At 48.4% G+C, this 18975-nt stretch overlaps 1 protein-coding gene across 6 annotated transcripts in view; it reads left to right on the top strand.

Moving 5' to 3' along the window:
* The window catches only part of Calx (sodium/calcium exchanger 3), a 345062-nt gene that overhangs the window by 166405 nt on the left and 159682 nt on the right, over nt 1-18975 (top strand). For all 6 annotated transcript variants that reach the window (XM_077665296.1, XM_077665297.1, XM_077665295.1 and 3 more), the window contains one exon: nt 3200-3261. The gene's annotated coding sequence lies outside the window, so the exon portion shown is untranslated. The remainder of the gene's footprint in view (nt 1-3199; nt 3262-18975) is intronic.

Below are 18975 nucleotides of genomic sequence, written 5' to 3'. Positions count from 1 at the left end.
GGCGTTGTAACGCAGAGGGCGAGGAGGGAAGGAGAGTGAGAAAGCAGACACGGCGAGCTACGTTGATTAGTGTAAACACAACGACGCTGATTGGTTCTCCCCCTATTCTGCTTATTTCATTAGACGGACGAACGACTGTGCATTGGGCAAATCTACCCTGTGCTGCTAACCCCCCTCCATACCTCGTCTCTGCACCCTAGTTATATTGCTACAAGCTCCGACTGGCATCAGCCTTTCATACAACCACGGAGGTCGCTGAAATTCACATAACGACGAGAGTAAACATGTTGGGAATATTTTTCTTTAAAGGACCATAGACACCCGATTTTAGACGCATGTTTTCTTCTTTCAAGTGATGCGTTAGGTGTTAGAATGCATGGCTTACCAGGTCGTATTCGCCTACGACCGCTAAATAATTTATAACTGAATTTATTCTATCATGCTGTCTCGCTTTCGATTTCATCAGCCGAACGACGGCTGTGTCGTGTAGTTGATGTTTAGGTATCGTGAGGCACAAACAAAACAACTGAAATATCATCGCTGATACGTAGTTATAATTCACCAGAACACTTAAGCCAGCCTGCTTCGAGATTTGGAATGGCAAAAAAAAAACGACGTAGCAGCAATTATATAATCGTTTTTTTTTATCGCTCACGGGAACTAAACACCAACTACACGTCACAGCCATCATTCGGCTGATGAGACTGGAACCGAAACATCGTCAAAAAGAGGTTCACGTAAAAATTATGTAGTGGTCGTAGTCGAATCCAACGGGGCGGGGGGGGGGGGGGGGGGGGGGGGGGGGATATACGTTTACAAACCTCTAACGCATCTTTTGAAAGAAGACAACACGCAATCAAAAATTTGGTGTCTATAGTCCTTCAATCCCAACACACAGCGGGGGGTCAGCTCGTGGCGACGCTGTCCCAGTTTTGCTTACGACGGCGCCAGCTCTTGCGGATCCTATCCAGTTGATCAGCCTTTCTACGCCTCCAGATTGTCGATCGATCGCCGAGTGCAGGTATCGGCCACTAGGCGCCTTGGAGAACGACGAGATGAAGCGTTCCGCTTAGGACTGTGTCCCATTTTGAACGTTTCCTACTACATCAGAACCTGAGCCATGAGCCCATCCTTGCTACAGCGGACTACGAACAATCAAAATTCCCATGAATCATTCGTTCATGTGCTTCAAAGTGATGTGAGGCTTTCATGACACTGTTGCGCTGCAGAATTCCTCGTCTCAATGTTTATTTATGCCGTTCTGGGTACACGCCGTAGAATCTATGTACGTCATGCGGATACGTTAAATCCTTAAATCATTTCATCCACTCCTGCCGGCTGTTTGCTCGGCAGAGAATTAAGTATTTGAAAATTCCCCTCGCTCGATTAGGGCTGCCGTTTACTATTACCGACTTTCTATCCTTCGGTGCAACTGTCAAATGGCGTGCCCTGAAAATCTGGTGTGTGAGCTTCTTCACAGGTATGTCATCGAGACCGGGATATTTCTGTGTTGAGAGTTGTTTTCCTTTTGTTTTGTCTCAAAATTTGTAATTATATTTTTCTTACTGTTAAAATTACTTATTTGAAGCCTCACCTCTTTGTTTGCATGATTTTCATTCTATCCTCCTCAAAATCTCTCAAAACTTGTTATTTACCTTCTCGGATTTCTTAGTTTTTATTTATGAACCGTTAGAAAAAATTCTGGATGAATTTTTCCCCTGTTTGGACCGGCACCAAACTCTGGCCAATCCCCCACCGTGGGTATCTGTTATTGCTCCGGAGGCAACAACAACAACAACAACATTAGAAGAAGACGCCGACGACGGTACGGAGGATCAGCAGCAGCTAAATGGCAAGGCCACAGATCCAATCCAGTCCAATCCAACATGATGTCGTGCATGGAAGACGCTGCCACGCAGTATACTTGTGTTCCACGGAAAGGGTGCGCCCTCGGTGACGCTGGAGACCCACGCGGTCGTAATCCAACGAACCTTCGCGGGACAGAAGCGGTCGCAGCTGTACGCTGGCACAAAGGTCACCTCCGGCACGTCGACGTCACTTCACCGCCTGGTAGGCAATCGAGTTGCGCCGGCGATGCGCAGAATGAATACCACACGTGACCTGGGGTTTCATGCGCTGATATCTCCATAGGACGAGTCTTGCGATCATTTAGACGCGCTTATGGAAGACATCAGAGTAGGGCTGGGATAGGCGAGTTGACCCATAGTGTGGCAGATGAGCTCCAGGACAGAAGACGAGAAATGGCACTGAGGAATCCATGAGGTACTTTGTGTGTCGCCTCTTAGCGGGAAGTCGGCTTAGTCAGAATGTCTCTATAGTGTACTGGCCATACACACGGGGTGGACAGTGCTGCTTGGGAGCCACGCTGCCCTCGCCTTTCTGACCCCTATGAGAATGTAGTTTCGGGTAAAATAATTTTATTCAGCAACAAGCAGGGAAGGTTATATATGTACAGGGTCGGTCAAAAGTTCTCAGGCCAGAGGGTCTGCTTTTCAGCAGTATTGTCGGGCGGTTACTATACTCTTGAAGCTCAAAATGTCTGCACAGGGTAGAAGAAGCATCGTTCTAACCACTGAGAACCTTTATAGCTTTATCAGCATCTTAAGTGCCAGAATATATGAATGAAAAGCAGACCATTTGGCCTTAGAACATTTGGCCATCCCTGTACCTTCTTCCTAGCACTGCGCTGTAACTGCGCTGTGTACACAATTGTTCATGGAGGTTCATGCTTGCTTTTGTAGATATCAATCACAGCCCAAGAACAACCGTGAAAAAAACTGAAGGCTGGATTTACAGATCCTGGCGCGTGGCGCTTGAAGCACTGTTATTTTCAGAGAAATAAATCTATTTGAGAAAATTTGGAAGTCTGCGTTGACATTGCCGCCATGGTGGTCGTAGAATTTGTCGCGCCAGGGAGCTCAGTGACGCCACCACTCTGAGCTTACGTGGTTATCTGTTGAACATTGAGAATTAGGATTTCTTGTGATAGTCTATTGGTCAATAAGAATGTGCCCTCTGTGATCATGTGAGCTAGGTCAGTAGCTTATGGGCTTGCTAAAGGAACCCCCACTTGCGGAGGTGGGGGTGGGCGGAGGGCATCGCCTCATGCGAAGGCAAAAAACATTTAAGATATATTCTTGACACTTTATCGTGCGTATTAACTGCTTTTCTTTTGCAGGTTGGTGCACAGAAGATGGCGTGGAGGTCAGCCTGGAGATGAACATGAACAGTGGACTCGGGGTGAGTGCTCGAAGCTCTTTCGACAGTTCGAAACGTCAGTTAGACTCGTGCTGACTTTAATTTGAAGTTACAAACGGGCTTGTTGAACGCATGTCAAATTTCAAGGGCACTTCCATTTTGTTTGCTTTCGTGTAACCATAGGCGCTCACGCTTTCCCCGTCATAACAAGCGAGGAAATGAAATAAGCCAACAGCGTGCCTGGCTTAGTGTGGAGTACTTCGTCAAGTTTTTATGCACTCTTGAATTCGGTACCAGTGAGTCATCGCAACGGAAATCTCTTTTTGGCAGCCTCTGTTCGACCAGTTTTCGCGCACGAAATTAAACGAGCCTGTGCGGCCGCTAGCCCGTAGCGCTTTCAGCCCTTGTTGAAAGAGGCGACCCAGTGTGTACCGGCCTGGTTGTCGGCATTCTCTGCAGCTAAAGAGCCCGAATGTACGCTCGTATAATTAAGCACGCCAAAACATTGGTGATATTCGTGTGCCAAGTGTTCTTAATTAAAGAAAACAAATAAGCATTTCACATCTTAAACGATTCGGGGTTTTTTAAACCCATTGTATTTACTTAGTTAATAGTTCAGAAGAAGTTCTGACAGAAAGAAGGTAATGGCATAAAACTAGCCACCTCCCGAATTGCGTTTGATGAAAGCAGGCGTAATAGCAATTAGTAATTTTTCGTGTTTACTTACCTCTGATACCTGCATCACCATTTTAAGCGCAACTAATAGCCGGCGGGCCCGTCAGTCTTTCAATGTCTCTCTTCTCTGGTTACACCTTTGGCTTCGGGGGAAAGGTCCACCCATGTGCTTTCTGCACTTAATTATTTTATCCGACGTAGTACCTTTCCTTGTTAGGACCACTATCTGTGGACTTGCCCAGTTATCTTATTTCTGCTGTTGCCGCACTCCTCGGGCTGATTCGCCATAAATCTTTTCTTCACTCAACTTAAGCGTGGTCTGCACTTAGCCGAGTGCGTCGCGCCGTCGGCATACAACGAGGCCAATGTCGGCGCCACAAAAGCCACACGTAGTCATACAAAAGAAAAAAAAAACAAAGCGCCCAGTGGCACAGAGCTATCGCAGTCTGGCACGCACCCTGTGATAGCCGGTAATAGGGCGCGGCGACGCGTAGCTGCCGTCGCCGGAAAGAGGGAGAGACTGTCGATTCCGTGGCGCTCGGCTCCGTCGCCGGCAGCCCGAGCCGTGTAACGAAAGCCGCGGCTTCGATCATCGACGTTCTGGCCCCGGGGCCTTGACCCACATACGCGCCGTGTTTTCACGCCGGCTTCGCAAACAGGGGGAGGGTTATTACGCGTAGAGTCAGAGGGCGAGAAGGCGGAAGGGATGCGCTCACTGGTGTACTAATAAGGAGATAGCGGGCAAGCCCGGCGGACCTGACGTCCTTTTCTTTCTCCTGCGGCGCAAGTTGTGCGCCGTTTACTAACAAAGTAGTAGCACGCACATGCATGGAGACTGGTACTGTCTGCAATAATAGCCGAGGTCTCCCTTTATAGGATTTCGCTTGCGTTCATTGCACAGCATCAACTTCCGTGTCCTGCTAACGCAGGCATGATTCATGATTTGTGCGCTTGCGGCCACTACAAAGCACTCTGTGAAACTACGTTTCCCAGTAAATCGAACGGAAGCTCAAGTACTGTTATCTGTGTATTCGAAACCAAACGTGTGAGCTTTAACAGGCGCCAACACTGCTACGCACGTACGAGAAATGCCATAATTTTCGATGACACTCGCCCTGGTGGCCGAGTTTGGGCATGAAATGGTGGATCCCATTGGTTTGCTAGTCAAGCACTGTAAATACCACGAGAACGGAGTCGTCGCGGCTGTCCCGTGGGAACAAGATTAGGAGATAACAGTATTTGCATAGGGGGGTCGCGGCCTGCTCAGGAGGGCGCTGAGTGTATTTTAGTGAAGGAGGCTATTGTTTTGCAGTGTACCTAACTTGGCTAATAAGGATGGCTATGGCAGTCCTATCGCGTCTGAAAATGTTAGCGGGCTTTCAGGACCTTAACGAGTATTTCCTAGTCCAGTGGAAAGCACAAGGGTATCGCAGGAGCGAAGTTCTATCGCAACACGCTCGTTCAGACATTTCCTGTATGGTTCGAACGGCCTGCATGCGAAGCTCTGAGCATTTGTTGTTAACTCATTAGCCACTCATACCGCCTTCGGTAATCTCGACCTATTGTGCAGTGCTTATGGTCTTTGGAAAATAACGTGTGCGAGGAACGTTGGGCGCGAGGCCTTTGCGGAGAACGGTTCTTCCTCTTGAGCACGATAAGGTTTCGGTCGAATTATTGTGGTGTTTTGCGCGACGCTCAAGGTGCAGTCTATAACCCATCTTGGTAGAGCGAAAAAGTCTCAACACACTGTTGCCCTGTGCAGATAGAAAAATAGCCATTGGCTGTTTTTTCATTATTGTTTTCTTATTTCTTTCTCAGCCATGAAGAACAGGGGAACAGCACGCACTGGCTCAGTTACCGATAAAACAGGGGCTAAATTTTCACCGGCTATATTGTTCCTTGTGTTTGTGTCTTTTTGGTTTTTTAGTCTCAAGTATAACGTTTTGGTCACAGATTCGATTTCCAATAACGGCGCGCTCTTAAATAGAGGGCACACTGAAACTACGCCGATAGGCTCACAACACTGACTGCGCTAAACAAGTTGCTTAACTTGATCGACATTTAATGGGGAGAGAGACGCTGACGACTTAAAAACAAGATGTTATCTGCTTGCACACATTCCCCCCCCCCCCCCCCCCCCCCCCCCTGTGCTCTAGACGAAGAAATAGCAATTGGGTAATCTGGCACCTGTGAAGGGCGTTGGGTACACGGTTGGAACTGTTTATACTGAGAAACTCCCGCCCACTTACGAAAGAATGCTCTTTGGGTATGGTCTGTGGGGGAAACATTTGCAAGCCGCCAGACATGCCTGAAAGTAAGGTCGTGTCATGAGAATGTCGTTCGTTTTCTTGGCGGAATTAACCGGAATGATTTTCTTGCGTTTGTTTTTACGAGAACAAGTGATGTTGGAAGCGCCTGGTTGTCGCCGTCCCATATCATGACAGCCTGTTTACATTTACGGTATCTCAATTCCTCCAGGTAAGGAAGAAGGGGTTAAACAAAGCGCACAATGTAATATGGCATTGTCCTGAATGTCTGGCGAATACCTGTGGGGTTTTATTTGGGGTAAACAGGTCCACCCCGCCTAACTGCGGCTGACACAGTTCAAAAACCACCGTCCCCAACCCGTGATCGCGATCACTACCGAGTGCACGCCGACCATAATAATAATAATAATTGGTTTTTGGTGGAAAGGAAATGGCGCAGTATCTGTCTCTTATATCGTTGCACACCTGAACCGCGCCGTAAGGGAAGGGATAAAGGACGGAGTGAAAGAAGAGAGGAACAAATAGGTCCGTAGTGGAGGGCTCCGGAATAATTTCGACCACCTGGGGATCTTTAACGTGCACTGACATCGCACAGCACACGGGCGCCTTAGCGTTTTTCCTCCATAAAGACGCAGCCGCCGCGGTCGGGTTCGAACCCGGGAACTCCGGATCAGTAGTCGAGCGCCCTAACCACTGAGCCACCGCGGCGGGGCAAGCCGACCTTGGCGGACCCTGCTTTGCGGGAAGGAAAAAGAACCAAACTCTGGCTCACACAAACAAGGCATTTATTGCTGTAACATCAATAACCCAAGCCTGCAACAAAATACGCGAAGGAATCGAGGCTGTCCTACTCACCTCGAAGGCTACGAGCGAATGTTCGCCCACGCTAGGGCACGGGAGAAGCTCCGAGGCCTGACGGGACAAACTCGCGGGAAAAACGTTTTCGCGATGCCTCGCCTCGCTGGCGGAGAGCGGAGCGCCACGCCGACACGTCAGCGCGCGTCGAGTTCCCGAGCTGAAGAGGGAGAGCGGTCTCCCGCACGCGCGCAGCAACCACGCCGTCAGTGGCACCCTCCCTTGTTCCTTTGAAGGGGCTGTGAAGGGGGCTCTATTAAAGTTGCGGCATGCCTCGGATATTGAAGCACGCCGCTTCACGAATAGTGTCCAGCAAGGATTTTTTAAATGCGCTTATTTGAAGCCGAGTTACCTGTAGTTAAAATTTGAATTTCAGCGTCTTCGCACTTTCCCTCTCCTCTCGCCACTTTTTGCACGCTGGAAAGTATACGCGCTCCTTCGCCGACCCCCCTCTGGGAGCGGAGCTTCCCGACCCGCCGGAGCTAAGCGGCTTATTGGCCGCGGCCACGGTAGCTGCCTGACGTCTGAAAGAATGTAACCAATGGCCACCTCTCACCTTGTCTACGCAGATGCGGGGGGTGGAGGAGAGTGCGAGCATGAAAATGTCGCCGGGAAAGGCTTGACAACTTTGACGCGTGATTGTGGATCGTCTGCTGTGTGTAGAAGAGTATTATTTGGCTCTGGTTTTCATGGCAACACAGTGCAGGGATTAAATGAGTTAATGTGCTCTCCTCGGAAGGCGTTTCAGAGCCGCTTTAAGGTAACTAACCAGGAAGGGTGCATCGCGGGGAAGCAAACCGAAGGGGACGAAGCGGGGCAAGTCCCCGCAGGCCATAAAAGAAGCGTTTTTGTACCAACTTCAGCTATCGTAACAAAGAGCGTTCGCAATAAGATTTCTAACAAGTTGCGCGCGAACGCAACAAGAAAACTTTAATCATAATTGCCTCCTTAAAAGAAAGCAAGTTGTCGCTGCGTCCTGCGTTCCTTCAGATAGAAGACGCTAATAGACTACCGCAAAGGTACTTCCGAACATGCAATACACATTCTGGCGATGGTATAATATCATGGCACAAAGGAAGCTCGACCAGGCAGCGCTAAAGCTAGGTTGACTTTGGTTTGCACAATGTGAAGTCGAAGAACAGTATACCTCCTGTATAGCGTAATTTTCAGTATACAGTCGGAAAGCGCGTTGTATTTCGTGTACGGGTGAAGAGGCTTCTATTTTTCAGTATTGTTCTTAGTCTCAACTGTACCATGGTCACAGCACAGTATTAGTAAACAGTCAGCGCCTGGAGTATAGCCCGCAGGCCTCAAGTTTGACTGAAAAAAATTCCATTACTAGTCGGCCTTCGGTGTGTATCCCTCGCCCGGTACACAATCAATTGGGCATTTCATGTTATACTGGATGGTACTGAAAAACAAAATGCGACATAGGCCGCTGCACTGGACAGTCCTCAAATCCCAACATTTTTATTGTACACATTTAAAGCCCGCCGCCTGTACACCTGAATTTACGGTATATCTATACCGATATAAAGTAGACCAGATACATCCTACATAGCTACGATTTTTGTGGAAGCAGTCATGATTTTCTCAAGTATTTAGTAGATATCATTTTGCAGTAAATAGTGATTTATAGTGCTGTTGAAATATTTGTCATTTGAGTCAAGTAGTACTACTCGTTAGCGTTCTGAATTACATTCGAGTTTACTTTCAATTAGGTTCATAAAAGTATTTGTCGCCAATCTGTTGACTTTCTACGGGTTTGTGTTGACTGTTTAGAACACGTGTCAAGCTTAACCTTGAGGTTTTTCATAGAAATTGTAATTAATAGATTGTCGTGGGCCAAAGCTGCTCTCTTGGCTACAAGGCCCCAAGATTAGAAGTCTTCTGATTAATTTCGGCTGGATGAGGTTCAAAATTGTGCATAAAAGTGTCACTAACAACACTTTTGAGCATGCCACTTCCACAAAAATGCGGCCGCCGCGGGCCCGGCCCGAACCCACGACCTCGCGACAAGCAGCTGAACTCCATGTAAACATCGACTGCAGCTACTCAATAAGATATTTTGCTTCGACGCCCGTCTCGTCAACTTCGCCAGCCGTTTCTCTGGGGTCATTCATCATTCCCGGTCCCGCGAGCTTGGTGACGTGAGCTCGGTGGAACAAGAAAGAAAAAAAAAAGAAGCGCGTCATCTGACCGTGTGTGCCGCTGTCGGATATGCATACCCACTGATCATCGGGTTCCACTGTGCCAGGTGTATACGCGTTAGTTGCTTGACGCGCGTCACGCGAAGCAGTCATCGGCAGCAAGCTCGCATCAAGAACGCCCAATCGCGGCGCCTGGTAACTACGTCGTTCCATGGGAACCGTCAGTTGCAATTGATCTGTTGCGCCGTTTTGTTACCCGTAACTTTTTTTTTTTGTTCAGGGGGTTGCTGTGCCATCCGCGCAGGAGACACAAGACGCATACACAATGTGCTTCTTTGGAAGGACCGGTTGAGGCGTGTGGAGAAGAACGGACGTCTTTAGATTCACCGTTTCGTGGGAAAGGAAACAACTGGAGGCCTTCGATTTGTCCTTCAGGGAACACTCTGAGATGCGTGTTTGTCAAAACATAGTCAGCAGACCTCGCGTGTTGTACTTTTTGTGTTTGTGTAGTGATTGCTTCATAAAGACGGCAATGGGTTACATACGGCGTCTTTATCGCAGTAATGTCGTAATATGTAATATCGGTGCAGGGGTGTTGTAAATGAAAACTAAATGATATAACTAGTTCGGCATCAGATCGTTGTGATTAGTCGAAATGGGGCAATGTCGGGTCCACTTGCGGACCGTTGAGAATGTGCCACGTGTGCCTTGGTGATCAAAGGCTTTGCCTTCCTTCTCCTATTCTGCTACATCCTCCCAATAACCTCTCGTTTGGCTGCGCCCCTTCTATCATAAAGTTATGTCCAGTCTCTCAGGGGCAAATCTTATTCTTAAGTATATTCCACTTGGCTGTATGCTTAGTTTCACTGTACAAAATTGCTGGCACTGTCACGTAACTGAAAGCTTTAGGTAATGCATGCAAAGTGAACGTTTTTTGTATTAAGTGAGGATCGGTGCTACTATCTGCAAACCAAGGAAGTATGAATTAACCGCAGTGGTAGCCTGCTGGCCGAGCGCCCGCGTCTCATACGGTGTGGGGTTCCGCCGGGTACCCACCAGCAATACAGATGGTGAAAGCTTTCCCCTGGCCTGGTGCTCGGCTCATGTGGGGTGAATTACTTGGGAACTGAGTCTTTGAGCCAACCTTGCGTAGAAAGAAATACCTTATACCTTGGGCCAAATCTGCTCTTGCACAACAGAACTGATCGTAATCATCATCATCATCGTCAAAGTCTGAATTATAGTTTTCCTGACACTTGTAAACCCTCTTTCGATGAAAAATTTACTTCTGCTGCACCAGGGGACCGTTAGCTTGCATGCGTTTGTGCAGTGAGCCTTAGGTTGCAGTCGGAATTCTGCTCGCTTCGCTCTTTTTTGAAGAAATAATTTGACCTGTATATCACGGCTATTCGTGAGTCATCCTTCGGGATTTAGTATTTGAATGGGTGCTATTTCTTTGGCGATTTATATGCAATTTACCAGCACGGCTAAATCATAGTTGTGGTGAGGCGTACGCTAAAACAATGAGGACAATGAAAAGGGACAATGAAAAAAAAACGCAGGTTAGAACAGAACCTTTTGTGAGTTGATGGGACATTGTGATGTACATCACGTGAGAGACACAGGGATAAAACGCCCGGAAGCCATTGCTCGTCCCTGCATTTGTTCTTTAACTGTGTCTCATTCCAATTTATGTTGTTCAGAAACAAAAGGTGTGAAAGAAATTTCTAAACCGAAGAAAAGACAAACATAATAGTAGTAAATTGGAATATGGGTACAAAAACGTATCTCGAAAAGCTTCCAGACAGAAACAGTGAGGTGAATAACCTTAAAGCTTCTGCTAGCGGGCATATTCGGAGCTCTACATCGAGAAAGAAATTAAACGACCGGGGTCTACATTTTCTTCAATCCCGAAAGGCGTCATCGCTAATGCCACTGCACCTCTTTGGTGTACTCTTGAAGTTCCTTTGTAAAGTCGCATAAAGACCCGTACTGCAGCGTCAAACCTGGAGCTTATCGTCTGCGCTCACCACAGAGGGTGAGCGTTATCCTACGCAGTAAACGAAAACATTAATCTCGTGGATATTCTCATCTTGTATTGAAGTGCCAATCAGCGGTAAAATATGCTGAGCTAAGAAAAAGTAAATGAAAGGAGACGAAGTAACAACGTCTTGATCCTGCACTGGATGCATGCGACGTGTGTAAGCACAGACTAGTACTCGTCAAGACGATGATGGCCTCTGTATGCAGAATAAATTGGCCAGCGGGAGCTAGCTGAGCCCTTAAGCAGTGTGCGTGGTTCGGTTCCATTACCCTGAAAGCCCCCGCCGGACTCGGAGAACAAGGAGTGACCGGAGAGTACGGCACCCTTACCAAAAGGCTTTATACCGGGACCTGACGGAACAGTCGCCAGACCGTTAAGGAACTTCTTGCTCAACGCGCCTTCGCAACTTCCGATCCCCCACCGAAGCCTCGCAGTTACCATGCAAATGACAGAGAAATTCCTTTTTTTTTCCCTCTTGCTGTCAGCTTTTTTTTTGCTGCTTTCTTTTTTTTTTCACCATCAGTCACGTTCTTTCTCTTCGGGTTCATTCGCTTCCCGCTATTTATGCGACCTGTTTCTCGGCTTTCACGAAGTGAGGCACGCGGAGGCAATGACCTTGCGAAAAGATGAAGTAAACAAAAAAAAGAAGCTATAGAAATGACCAAATATGTAGTGTGTGACGGGGGACAAAAGAAGTCGTCAGTCGGAGTGCTTTCTCGTCGGGTTCCCTGTGGCGGATACTCGAGGCCGTTGTCCCGTAGGCACGTTGAGCAATAAGCTTCTTTTCTGTGCCTTTTGTATGCTTTGCGATTTATTCGGGCGGAAAGCACGCTGGAAAGGAAGGAATCCGCTTATGCGGGTATGGTTGGTTCACGGCTGGAGAGCCGAGTAACCAAGCGGAGGACATGTCTTGAGGAAAGGGACAAGACCGCAGGGGTGGCTTAGGACGGAACGTTTTTACCCCAAGGGAGCAATCAATAGCTTTGTTGCCAACGGGAGAGAAGGGTAAACTAGATGACAGCGGCGGAGAAATCAGCAAAATGGAGGTGAGGGATTCTGTCTTAAAGGGTGAGCATTGCAGAGGCGAGACTTCTGCCTTAAAGGGTGAGCGTTACGTAAGCTTTCCTTCTACTTCGCTCTTTGGTAGAGAAAGATTGTTTTTTATCTTCGCTGCTTGTTCATCACATTTTTGTTGTTTCTCCGTCCTTCTTGACTGAAACAAGATCACATACTACTGCCTGAACCAATATATATTTTCCTGTGAGTCACCCCAGAGGGCTGTCGTTTTTTTGAACACCCTTTTTCTCGTGGCGCTTTCGCATAAGTGGCAATGGCAACGAGATGGATTCACATCGCTACCTCATATTTCAAATGGCTGATGACGTTAGCGATTAGGTTATCTTTCTGAGCTGCAGAGCCAGAGTTAATTCCAAGAAATCGCTTCTGAAGAAGGAAGGGGAGAGGCTGAAATTTTCGGCTAAGAAGTGCCATGGTGGTACAGCACATGTCGTCCAATTTCTTTCTTCAATTGGTTGGTTGATAACGAGTGATTGAGGCTGCTGATTTGATAAGCAGCTTTTGCTTGTCCTCTTAGACACTGCGGCTTATGCAGCGGCCACGTTTCAACGCGAAAGCGTTAGGTCTTCCGTTCTGTGGAAAATACGGCGCAGTCGCTGCAAGCGGAAAGTTCACCGCAGAAGCCACCTAGCCGGGCCACCTAGGTCACGTGACCTTGTGGCGTCATCACAGCCTGCCTACCGGATTGTGAGCAAAGTGACCACAGTAGCAGATGGCAGCTAAATTAATGGTTAGTCGCTCGGGAAGAGCAACTTGGGTCGCCCAAGCACCATTGGGGACAGCACTTCCCATCTGAGAGCGATACCACTTCGCTTAACCGCTCCCCCACTGCGCTAGGAGTGGTAAGAGAACTTCAAAGGATCTATGAATGTCGAGAAAGGACGATTCCACATATATCGGCATTACGCGAAAAACTCTATTCCGCATGCCCTGAAGGCGGGGCTTAAGTGTCCCTCCAGTTTTGTTTATTCAAGTGTATTTTCGTACGGCAATTTTAGTTTTATGTTCCTTATGGAGAGAAATCTGAAAACAGCTGGCGCAGTACTTCGGGTGCTGATTAGCGCAGACGCTGGTATAGCACAGCAGTGTACGAGTAGCAATGAGTAATAATGCTACGCTGGTGCAAGGAAGGCAGAGCAGCTACCAAGATTTGCTGGTAGAGTGCATGCTGCCACCTGTCGGTGCAAATCGTACTTTGTCATGTACTGCAAACTACAGGGTTAGAAACTGCTGGCGAGCACAGCTTGCTGCATCAAGAGCTTTTAAATCATAAGCTGGTGCAAATGCGAACCAGCAGAAAGGAAGACAACAGATCGTGCTGGTCTCCGCAGTTCTGTCACAGGATTGGATACCGATATTGTTCTTGCAACATCGCTGATTCTTGATATTCTTTGCGCCATCTCTAGGCTAGCACTGTCTGTGCTTTTTCAAAAAGAAATACCAATCAGGACGACTGAGAAGATTCCGCTGACGACAAATTCTCGTGTTGTTCTCTTTTTCTAAGGAGTGCGGTTTCTGCACGTTTTCTTTTTTCAACGTTTCTGGGACTACGTAATGGCAGCGACTTCCCCGCCATATGTTCGGTTTTATGGGGTTTAACGTCCCAATGCTTCTCAAGCTATATGTTTGATTTTTTTCACTGGCTCATATGTATCGATTGGCGTACAATTATAGTCTTTTTTTAATCTAGAGCTATGGTAATGGGCAGTGATTATAACTCAAGGCATTCAGGTTTAGTTGGTAGTAATCGAGAGAACGAGATCGGAATTGCGCTCGCTTCTGAAAGAAAGAAATTAGACTGTATTTGTTCTCTTTGATTTCGCAAAGCAAGAAAAGGAAGTGGCGGTCAGGAACCCGGAAATTTCGGTCTCCTTTCGAGCAAATTCTTAACTCCTAAGATTCCTCAAGAATGTTTTAACCTAATCACGCACTTTCTGGAAGTTTTTTTTTTCAGTTTTTTATGCCGACTTCGGAGCGTAATGCAGGACGCATATTCCTGAATAGGCATACGCTGCGGAATGTTGAAGTGCAGCTTGAACATTCAAGAAAGAAGAACTAGTTGACTGCACACTTGCGGGCCCCGGGAATGTTCAATTTTTATTTCATTCGTTTTTCTTGTTCTTGTGATTGGAGCAATTTGGCCGACATTCGAGTAATTTGTGTGCGTAGTTACGGAAAAAAAATTCCGCCTCAATAAGCTAAAACCGGAAATGAAGCAGCACGCAGGTTCCCTTGCGCTCAGCTCTCCTTGTTGAAGAAAACGTACGTTCATGTATGATTTTGTGTGTTTACGTTATACTTTTACAGTAGCCGCTCCTCGCTGCAGCCCTATGAGCTCGGTAATTAACTGAGTCATTATCGTGCAGCGTAATTACAAACTATTGATTTACTTGCTTACCCAGGCGAATGATCGGCGCGGACATTAATCAAGTCCGGCGAACCACGTTGCAAACATCGTCGGCTCACCGACTGCCAATAGTGCGCGAAAGCGGAAGATGACCCCGAAAATAACTTTTTCGCTGGGAAATTTCTTCCAACCCTCACCCAGGTTTTGAGCGCACGAAATTGCTCATTTGAGAGACGCAATCGGTAAATTCCCGTTGTAGGGCTAAAGGGGAGTGGAGTTGGGCGGCTTTATTTCGTGCGAAGTCACAGTGGAATGGTGGAGTGGCCAGAGTGTGTCCAGAAGGACGGATTACACGGCGTATCGTTTCATCTATCTTATCTAACTGCCCTAGCTATCTCAAGAAACAGAGAGCGGGTAAGGTGGACATAACGTTTTGCGCCGTGGCCGCTGGAGAAGAATGCACAGTTTCGAGGCCGTGTTTGGCGGTACAAGAGTGTAATCTGAATTTTGGAAAGTTGCGGTCAGGTTTAGTGTATAAGTATTTACAACAGTGTTGTCAGTGTTGTAATCGTGATTTTGTGGACTGCACCTGTCCAGCTGCAGTCTCTTTCACCGGCGGAGATGGGCTTTTACGCTGCCTGCAGGGGAATTGTCACCTTTAATACATGACAGTAGCTACAATTTAATGAAATTGAGTACAGATTACTAGGCGGGAGAGAGGTCGTTGCTAGGGAAATGTTGTGTATGCTAGGGCACAAACGTCATGCCCAGTCGTACCTACTTATGCAGCTTAACGGGAGGACGCATTTAGTGGAACACCTAGAGTACTCCTGCGGAGGTGCCATGTTTCTGATACAATTTTTGGGATCAGATTTCTCTAAAAAGAAGTTTGTGCCTTTTGCTTCCGCAGTCGTCGCTGTAAGCAAAAAGGGAAAGAGTGAAGTTGAGCTAACGTTATGTGCATTACCCTATTACTTCGCAAAACTGAAACTAAAGAATCACGCCTAGCAGCTGTTTGAAACTCTTGGCTCCAGCACCCATACTTTCCCATTAGGGATGCGAGATCAACAGCTTCTGCAGCACGGCGCGCACTTATCCGGAAGAAGGATTTGTGGAGGACTAGCCTGGAGATTGCAAGCACGGCGCAGCCGAAGGCAGCCGTGTTTACTCGAGGCAGGAGTTTTGTTTACTTGTTGGGATGTTCAGAAGTCGTGAGACGCGAGCCGCGTCGGTGCTGGGGACGTTCCGAGTCCATGTTTGTGGGCGCCCGGCCACAGGCCGCACTAGCCTCGGAATGAGATTTGGAAGGCCTCTGTTCGCCTTTGTCGGCAGCCTAGTAACCGAGACGATTGTATGTGCATGGTTAGTGTTGTTTCTAATGTTGCGGTAGGAATGTCCTGGCTGCTGTAAGCGTAAAAACAAGGAATGGAATAAAAAGTTGGCGTCATGACGGCACTACGAATCAAAGATTCAAAGGGGGACTGTTTTGGGGTGGACTGAGTTTCTGGTTCGGTGAAAGCGTTTGCGTTGCTGCTCTGAGGCTCATAATGTTGGTTTGGTTTACCTTGGCCGCACTTTAAAAAATCCTGAGGACGAACGCATTAAAAGGGCCCTGTGTTTTCAGGTTAAATTTTTTTGGAAGTTCGAGTAAGGGTCGCAATCCGGCGTTATGCTTAATTTGACAGCCGGGCACAAATCAGCGTTTCTTACTAAAAGCAGTTTCATAATTCCGATCTTTTCTGGCCATCTTTTAGCAAAGAAAATTGACTACTAGATATTGTTTTTTTGCGGTACATAAAATACTATGATATTTTTCCTTATAATTCTTAAAAAAGGCGTAAAGAAGCCGGTTGCACCAGGAAAGTGTGAAAAAAACGACAAATTTCTCGTTTATTTTGTTATTAATTTATTATAGCGATTTTGCAGCGGACATCTCCGTACCCACGGGCAGCATCAGTGCGTCTGTGCTGTAGCTGCCCGCTTTTGTTTATGCACTGCAAGAAACATCGTGCATCATGCCGTTCTAAGCCAGGAGCAGGTTTGAGAACGTCCCCTGCGTTTCTTCTTATTATATCTCGCTTTTTAGAACAGCTTTGAAGCGAGACCTCATTAGAGTAGGTACCGCTACGCAATGGTCCGAGTTAGACGCCCGAACTGTAGCTCTAGTCTGTCCTCTCGCGCCTAAAACGTACTTTTATAAACTTATCGTTAGAATAAGTCAAGTTGTGGAAAAAGAGACTTTAGAAGACGTGAAAATAAAATAATTATAAACTGAGAACGCCGCTCTAGACTAAATGCAAAAAGTCCGTGCGATGCCTTCATCTTTCTGCTCTGGGAAAGAAATTCTCCTGAAGGCACTTTTTGGATAGAAATCTGGTTTAATCTCAACTTCAAAATACCTGTTAGCTCTGAAAGAATCGCAGGAAGCTTTGTTTTACTTGAAAACACATCAAGTGTGAAATCCGCGCTGACCGTTTCCACGGAGTGCCTTCAAAACGAAAGCTCATTTGTATGAAAGTTTGAGGTATCGGAATCAGTAATTCTGCTTTGTAGTGCAGACTGGTGTACGAATTGGTGAAGTGACGTAATAAAGAAAACTTCGTGCAAACGACGACGGGACGCGAGGCAGAAATACGTGCGCGCACACACACATGCACACATACACACACACACACACACACGCACACGCGCGCGCACACACGCGCACGCACGCACTCACACACGCGCACACGCACACGCGCACACACACGTGCATGCACGCACGCACACACACACGCGCACACATGCACACGCGCACGCAAACACACGCAGACACACAAACACGCGCACACAAAGACACGTGCAAACACACACACGCACACACGCACACACACACACGCACGCACGCACACACACACACACGGTCACACACGCGCACACACGCACACGCACACACTCACGTGCATGCACGCACGCACACACACACACACACGCGCACACATGCACAGGCGCACGCAAACACACAAGCAGACACAAACACGCGCACGCACACACACACACACACGTACGCACGTGCACGCGCACCGGTACATGCGCGCACACGCACACACACGCACGCACACACGCACATACACCTGCATGCACGCACGCCCACACACACGCGCACGCATGCACACGCGCACGCAGACACACAAACGCGCGCGCACACGTACACGCGCACAGACACGCGCACGCGCGCACACACGCAGACACACACGCGCGCAAACACATACGCACACACACGCGCGCAAACACATACGCACACACACGCACATACACACACGCACACGCGAACGCACGCACACATGCACACGTGTACATACGCACACGCATGCAAACACACACGCACACGCACGCACGCAAACACACACGCACACGCGCACGCACACACACGCGCGTGCACGCAGACATACACACATGCATGCACGCATGCACGCTAATGTACACACGCAAACGCACACACACACGCACGCGAACACACACACACACGCGCGAAGACACACACACACGTACACACACAGAGACGCGCGCACACACACACGTACATGCGCACGCACCCACATGCACGCACGCACGCGCACGCACGCAAACACCCACGCACACGCGCGCGCACACACACGTACGCACGCACGCACACTCGCACACACATGCACCCAAGCACTCACGCAAACGCTCACACACGCACACGCTCACACACACACGCAAACACACGTGCGCGCACACACACACGCACGCACACACACGCACGCACACACATGCACCCACGCACGCACGCAAGCGCACACACACACACGCACACGCTCACACACGCACGCAAACACACGTGCACACACACACGCACGCACGCACACACACACACACACACACACACACGCGCGCACATGCGCGCGTACACACATGCACGCACGCGAACACACAAACACGCAGGCTCGCACGCAATCACGTACACACACGCGCGCACGCACGCAAACACACACACACACGCACACACACGCACGCACATACACACACACGCACGCGCGCATGCACATGCACGAACACATGCACGCACACGCGCACACACCCAAACACACAAAGACGCACACACACGCACCCACCCACACGCACGTACATGCGCACGCACACACGCACGCAAACACACACACACGCGCGCACACAGATACATGGACGTACACACAAACGCACATGCGCACGCACACACACGGACGCAAACACACACACGCACGCAGACACAGACACGCACGCACGCACGCACGCACGCACGCACACACACACACACACACACACACACACACACACACACACACACACACACACACACAC

This window comes from Amblyomma americanum, chromosome 5, assembly GCF_052857255.1.
Source record: "Amblyomma americanum isolate KBUSLIRL-KWMA chromosome 5, ASM5285725v1, whole genome shotgun sequence".
Classification (NCBI taxonomy): domain Eukaryota; kingdom Metazoa; phylum Arthropoda; class Arachnida; order Ixodida; family Ixodidae; genus Amblyomma; species Amblyomma americanum.
The sequence above is the reverse complement of the archived record's forward strand: the minus strand, read 5'-3'. Positions and strand labels throughout refer to the sequence as shown.